The sequence below is a fragment of the Lynx canadensis genome, chromosome B1 (assembly GCF_007474595.2).
Source record: "Lynx canadensis isolate LIC74 chromosome B1, mLynCan4.pri.v2, whole genome shotgun sequence".
Taxonomy (NCBI): domain Eukaryota; kingdom Metazoa; phylum Chordata; class Mammalia; order Carnivora; family Felidae; genus Lynx; species Lynx canadensis.
In genome coordinates this window covers 6,281,653-6,289,557 of record NC_044306.2, presented here as the reverse complement: position 1 = coordinate 6,289,557, position 7,905 = coordinate 6,281,653, and the positions used below count along the sequence as shown (strand labels likewise).

At 37.6% G+C, this 7,905-nt stretch overlaps 1 pseudogene; it reads left to right on the top strand.

Moving 5' to 3' along the window:
- The first annotated feature begins 271 nt into the window (after window positions 1–271).
- Window positions 272–7,273, top strand: LOC115511689 (annotated as a pseudogene).
- The last annotated feature ends 632 nt before the right edge of the window (window positions 7,274–7,905 follow it).

The window sequence follows — 7,905 nt, the reverse complement described above, 5'->3', positions numbered from 1 at the left end:
TGCCAGTTGAAGAAACTATAGCTCTGAGAAGGCAAATGGCTTGTCCAAGGCCCTTGGGCTGAATTGCACTGAAATGGGGGACTAGTAAGTCGACTGTGGATTTCATAGGATAAAAGGGGCAGACAGTGTGGTAGGCAGAATGGCCCCTGGCTTGTGACTATGTTGGCAAGGGGGAACTAAGGTTGCAGATAGTAAGAATGATAATCAGCTGACATTAAAATAAAGAGATTTTCCTGGATCCTCTGGGTGAGTTCAAGGTAATCAAAGTATCATGGGGTCCCAAATTAAGGAAGAGGAGGGCAGAGCAGTTAGGGCCACGGTGAAGCACTGTGATGCTCTCCCCACCATGCTGCTGGTTTTGCAGATGGAGGAAGTGTCCACCAGCCAAGGAAGGCAGCTGCCTCTAGAAGCTGGAAAAGGCAAGACAAGGGAGTACCCCCTGCAGCCTCCATTAAGGACAGCAGCCCTGCCCACACCTTAATTTGAAGCCTATGAAACTCATATCTGACCTCCAGAAAGGAAGGGAAAAATAAGGAGGTAGAAGAGAAGGCAAAAGAGTTGAGTTGAATGTAGAAAGATGAAGGACAAAGAGATGTGAAGAAGGTTAAGAGAATGATGAAGTTGGAGGGAAGGCAACAGAGATCAGGGGTTTTCAAGTTCACTTTGCAAAGAGCTTTATGATCTGAGCAACTTGACCCCCTAAAAGGGGGTTCTGAGTAGGTGCTAATACCCCCATTCTAGAGCTGAGGAAAGTCAGGCTTTGAGTGTTTGACTCAACCAAAGTAACTTGGACGGACATGTAGGCAGAGAAACAGGAGAATTCGACATGCAAACTACCAAGTGCGTAAAGCTTTGAGTGCAATTGGCTTTAAGCAGGTAGGTTCCTGATTTTTTTCTTTTCAAAATTATTAGCAATATTAATAAACAAACTTTGTAACACTAACCAAATTTAAATTAAAAAATTAATCCTGGCCCGGCTAACCCATGCAAATTATGTCTTTATGTTACCTTCTTATATTTTCATGATACATACACAATTTTGCATGGTTCTGATTATAGTATAAATATAATTTTTTTCCTTTGTATCATAAATAATTCCTATATTGTGTCAGTCTTCATAATTTTAATTTATAATGGCTGTTTGACATTTCATCACACTGATGTATAATAACAAGAAATTTCCATATTGTTGGACTTTGGTTCAGTTTCTTGATCTAAATAAGGGTGCAATGAACATCTTTAGATACATACCATTTTCCTTTTTTTAAATTTTTATTTAAATTTCAATTAGTTCACATACAGTGAAATATTAGTTTCAGGTGTACAATATAGTGATTCAATAATTCTATGCATTACTTAGTGTTCATCATGGCAAGCGTACTCTTGAATCTCCTACACCTATTTTACCCCTCTCCCCCCCACCCATTTCCCCCACCCATCAGTTTATTCTCTACAGTAAAGAGTCTGTTTCTTGGTTTGTCTCTCTTTCTCTCTCTTTTTTCCCCTGTGCTCTTTTGTTTTGTTTCATAAATTTCACATATGAGTGAAATCATACAGTATCTGTCTTTCTCTGACTGACTTATTTTGCTCAGCATAATACTCTCTAGCTCTATCCATGTCATTGCAAATGGCAAGATTTCATTCTTTTTATGGTTGAATAATATTCCATGGTATATATCCACCACACCTTCTTTATCCATTCATCGGTCGATGGACATTTGGGCTGGTTCCATAACCTGGCTATTGTTGATAGTGCTGCTGTAAACATTGGAGTGCTTGTATCCTTTTGAATTAGTATTTTTGCATCCTTTGCATAAATACCTAGTAGTGCAATTGCTGGACCGTAGGGTAGTACCCAAAATATAGAAAAAACTTACAAAGTTGAACACCCCCAAAACAAATAATCCACTTAAAAATGGCCAGAAGACATGAATACATATTTTTCCAAAGAAGACCTACAGATACCTAACAGACCCATGAAAAGATGCTCAACATCCCTCATCATCAGGGGAATGCAAATCAAAATTAAAATGAGATATGGCCTCACACCTGTCAGAATGGCTAGAATCAGCAACACAAGAAACAACAGATGTTGGGGAGAGCGTGGAAAAGTGGAACCCTCGGCTGGTGGCAATGCAAACAAGTGCAACCTCTCTGGACAACAGTAGGGAGGTTCCTCAAAAAGTTAAAAAAAGAACTACCCTATGAGAATTTTCCTTTTTTTTTTTTTTAAAGAATATTTAAGATAAATTACTTGGGGATGCCTGGGTGGCTCAGTTGGTTGGGCTTCTGACTTCGGTTCAGGTCATGATCTCACGGTGTGTGGTTTCGAGTCCCGCGTCAGGCTCTGTGCTAACAGCTCGGAGCCTGGAGCCTGCTTTGGATTCTGTGTCTCCCTCTCTCTGCCCCTCCCTGGCTCATGCTCTGTCTCTGTCTCTGTCTCTCTCTCTCTCTCTCTCTCTCTCTGTCTCAAAAATGAATAAATATTAAAAAAATTTTAAGGTTAATTACTGGGACTATGGGTATGGATATTCTCATTATTCCATATTTATTGACAAATCACTCCCAAAGCCGTTGTACCAATTTATGCTGCATGGAGGCACAAGTTTACCAAACCTGGGAAGTCTTGGCAGTTAAACTTTTTACCCCTCTAGTTTTTAAAGCCTTTATTTGTCTTTGGGACCTCAGATTAGCTAGTATATACTACTGATGAGCAAAAGGGTAGAAGACCCCTCTGTGCATGCTTTTATATTGATTTGCTGAATTAAGTAATTTGTCTTTATTTGCATTTCAGAATATCAAGGGGTATTAAGGAAAAATATAAATTTTACCAAAATCAACAATTAGTCCTAGAAATGCTAGAGAAAAAAGGGGGTTACCAATGACTTGCTTTATCCCAATTTAATAAACTCTAACTGTGGAGAATGCCTATGAGTGAAGTCACTTAGGAGGACAATGGGAGAACTGGAAGGCACGCTGTCTGAACTCGTGGCCACAGACACTTCAAGTCTCAAGACTGCTTGGTGGCAATATTTAGAAACAGTGACTAAGGCCAAGGACAGCTTCCCAGTAAAAAGTTCTGTGGTTAAAGACCATGCAGAATTGTTCTTAGGTTGTCTAGCAATACTGAGATGCCTGTCATTTTCTTTTAATTTTTTTAAGTTTATTTATTTTTGAGAAAGAGAATGGAGGATGGGGGGCAGAGGATCTGAAGCAGGCTCCGCACGGAGAACAGATAGCCTGATGAGGGGCTCAAACCCATGAACTGTGAGGTCCTGACCTGAGCTGAAGTTGGAGGCTCAGCTGATTGAGCCATCCAGGCACCCCTGTTTTTTTTTTTTTTAGATAAAACAAGTTTTGTTATAAGTAATGTACCGTATTTTAAGGGTAAACCATATTGATTCAGTATTTTTTTTAATTTTTTAATGTTTATTTATTTTTGACAGAGAAAGAGAGAGATGAAGCATGAGCAGGGGAGGGGTAGAGAGAGAGGGAGACACAGAATCCAAAACAGGCTCCAGGCTCTGAGCTGTCAGCACAGAGCCCGACGCGGGGCTCAAACTCACAGACCGCGAGATCATGACCTGAGCTGAAGTCGGACCCTCAACTGACTGAGCCACCCAGGCGCCCCTTGATTCAGTATTTTTATACAGTATGAAATGATCACCTCAATAGGTCTAGTTACCATCTATCCCCCCACAAAATTGTTACATTATTAACTATATTCCCCTTGCTTTACATTACATTCTCAATTATTTATTTTATAGCTGGAAGTTTGAACCTCTTACCTTCACCTATTTCGCCCGCCCTCCCAACTCCCTTCCCCTCTGCCAACCACCAGTTTGTTTCAGGTATCTATGAATATGTTTCTGTTTTGTTTGTTTGTTTGTTTTAGATTCTATGTATAAGTCAAATAATATTTTGTCTTTCTCTTATTTCACTTTGCATAACACACTCTAGGTCCATTCTTGTTCTTGTAAATGTCAAGACCTCATCATTTTTTTGATGGCTGAGTAATACTACATTGTGTATGTGTGTGTGTGTACAAGCACGTCTTCTTATCCATTCATCTATCAATGGACACACACATTTAGGTCTTAAATCCATATTGAGTTTATTCTTGTGTGTAGTATAAGAAAGCTGTCTAGTTTCATCCTTTTGCATGTATTTTTCCAGTTTTCCCAACACCATTTATTAAAGGGACAGTTTTTGCCCCATTGTATGTTCTCATTTCCTTTGTCATAAGTTAACAGACCACTAAGTATGGGGTTGTTTCTATGCTCTATATTCTGTTCGGTTGATCTATGTTTGTATTTGCACCATCATCATATTGCTTTGATTGCTGTAACTTTTTACTGTAGTTTGAAATCAGGGAGGGTGATACCTCCAACTTTGTTCTTGCTCTAGACAGCTTTGGCTCTTTGGGGTCTTGTGCGGTTCCATATGAATTTCATGATTATTCTAGTTCTGTAAAAAAAAATGCCTTTGTTTTTTGATAGAGATTGCATTGAACCTGTAGATTGCATTTTATATCCACCTGATCCATGAACATGGACTATTTCACCATTTATTTGTGTCTTTTTTCAATGTCTTTAATTAATGTCTTAGAGTTATCAATGTACAGGTCTTCTGCCTATTAGTTAAACTTATTCCTATGTATTTTATTCTTTTTGATGCGGTTGTAAATGGGTTGGTTCTCTTATTTCTCCTTTTGATAGCTATTAGTGTATAGAAACCACAGATTTCTGTATATTAATTTCAAATCCTACAATTCTGCTGAATTCATTTTTCTAAAAGTTTTTTGGTAGAGTCTTTGGGGTTTCTATGTGTAGTATCATGTCAGCTGTAAATAGTGACAGTTTTACTTTTCTCTTCTAAGTGGATGCATCGTATTTCTTGCCTCAAAGCTGGGACTATGACTTCCAATACTATGTGGACTAAAACTGGTGAGAGTGCATCCTTGTCTTGTTGCTGGTGTTACAGGAAAAGCTTTCAGCTTTTGACTACTGATTGTAATGTTAGTGCTGGGCTTGTCATTATATGGCTTTTATTATGTTGAGGTATATTCCTTCTATACTCTGTTGAGAGTTTTATCATAAATAGACGGTGAATTTTGTCACATGCCTTGTCTGCATCTATTGAGATGATTGTATGATTTTTATCTTCCTTTTTTATTAATGTGGTATATCATATTGACTGATTTGCAGATGGTGAATCATCCTTGCATCCCTGAAATAAATCCCACTTGGTCATGATGTATTATACTTTTATTATTCTTGAAAACAGGCTATTAATATTGCATTGAGTATCTTACATCTATGTTCATCAGGGGTATTTATTGGCCTGTAGTTTTTTTCTTTATGTAGTGTCTTTGTCTGGTTTTGGTATCTGGGTAATGCTGACCTTTTATAATAAGTTTGGAAATGTTCTTATCTTTTTAATTATTTGGAATAATTTGAGGAGGGTAGGTACGAACTCTTCTTGAAATGTTTGCAGAATTCACCTGTGAAGCTGTCTGGTCCTAGATTTTCTTGTTGGGAATTTTTTTTTATTACTGATTCAATTTTATTATTAGTAAAAAAACCCCATAAAATTATATTTATAGAAATTTTTCCATTCTGGGTTGTCTAATTTTCTGATGTCTAATGTTTATAATATTTTCTTATCCATCGTATTTCTGTGGTATAGATTATAAATTCTAATTTTATTTATTTCCTTGGTGAATCTAGCTAAAGGTTTGTTGATTTTGTTTATCTTTACAAAGAACAAGCTCTTAGTTTCTAAAATTTGACTTCTTTAGTGTTTATTTCATGTATTTCTGCTCTGATCTTTATTACTTTCTTTTTTTCTACTAACATAAGGGTTTAGTCTTTTTTTTTTTATTTCCTTTATGGTAAAGTTAGATTTTTTTTTGTTCTGTTTTTAGTTATTTTTTTTTTCTTGTTTCATAAAGTACCCTGCACTGCTATGAAATTCCTTCTTACAACTGCTTTTACTGCATCCCAAAGATTCTGGCACATTGTGTTTCCATTTTCATTTGTCTCAAGGTAGTTTTTGATTTCCTTTCTGTTTTTCCCATGTGCGCATTGGCTGTTAAATAACATGTTGAATCTCCATATTTCTTTTCCAATTTTCTTCTTGTAGTAAATTTCTGGTTTCAGACCATCATAGTCAGAAAAGATAGGTGATTTGATTTCAATCTTCTTAAATTTATTGCGACTTGTTTTGTGGCCTACCATGTGATCTATCTTGGAGAATGTTTCATGTGCACTTGATAAGAGTATTTATTCTGAAGGTTTTGAATGGAATGTTCTGTCTAAAGTTCATCTGGTCTAATGTGTGTGTGTTTTGATAACAAATTGAATTTTTCTTCAGCGGGCCTTCAGGAGACTGGGTGGCCAGACAGCAGGGTAGGGCACTATACCCTGTAGCTCAGCCTGTGTTCACTGGTCCCAAGGGTGGGTGCAGGTCCTTGAAGGCACACAAAAAGAAACTTTCGGGCCCCCAGAATGCTGTCTAGCGGGGGACTAGGTTGGCTTTTGGGGCGTGGTCTTGAGGCTCAGCAGCTCCAGGAAACGCCATTTTGAAACCACCTCGTAAACCCGTCAAACCAGGGCAAGTTAAAGCATTGAGACCCCTTTATGCATTAGAACCATGAACTCCAGATGAATTGTGCTTTGAGGAAGGTGATATTACCTACCTTACTGACGTGGTACCAGTTAGTGGAAAGGCACCTCCAAAGGCAGGACTAGGCTAATCCCAGGCAACTATGTGGCCAAGCTCACAGAATCCATTGACAGTCCACTGTATGAAATTGCAAAAAAGAGGCAACTTGAGCTGTTTGAAAGAGTGTTTGGACAACTGGGTTGGTGTCAATGGCTTAGACAAAGCTGGAAGCACTGCCCTATACTGGGCATGCCACAGAGGGCACAAAGATAACAGGGGGAATGCTGTTTCCTCAACCAAAGATTGAATTGAACCAACAGAACAAGTTGGGAGACACAGCTTTGCAGGCTGCTACCTGGAAGGGTTCTGCAGATAATGTCCAGTTGCTTCTGGAAAAAGTACAAGAACAGACTTGAGAAACCATGAGAAAAAGCATGTCCTGGATGTGACTCCTAATGCTGCCTGTGCATGTCTCCTAAAAATGAAACAGGGAACAGATACTGTTCAAATATTAAGCAATGCCAAGGAGTATCTTGATGATGAAGTCTCGGATTTATTCCCTTCTGGAGATTTGAGATCTAAAACTTTTGTTGCTTTTCCGTTCTAAAACCTTTATCCTTGCCAGAAGGGTGCTGATAACTGGTTTTTTTTTTTTAAGTCTATATGAACATGGATGTATTGCACGTGTTTGAGTACAATGTGTAAAAGTGTAGGTTCTTAGTGTCAGTTTGCCAATAAGTGACTGGATACTTTGCTGCATAAAGTACATTTTTATTCACCAGAGTAGAACAAGAAGAGATTATTTCTATTTAACAAGCTAAAGGAATTTTAAGAACTTTTTTCTTAAAATAAGAATGGTTGCTTTAGTTTTTTGTTTGTTTGTTTTTTAGGTAACTTCTTTACCTTAAGGATTGAAATATTTGGGTTGGATTTTTAAAGGGGGAAATACTAGTTATAACTTAATGAACCAAAAAACTTCACAGAAAATCATCAGCTGGTCTAACAAAAATAAACACTTTAAGAGACTGTAAAAAATTGAATTTTTTTCACATTGGGAGATTTTTATTAACTTAGATTGACATTGTTAATTTTGTCTGCCAAGTCCTTGCTGAATGTATCTTTGTTTGCTACAGACCTACAGGTTTTTATCAATAACCCGGGATTATGAAGACTTATAGTTATCAGTGATTGGTAATGATTAAAACAACGTTAAAATAACAAGTTACTTCACTGAAACAC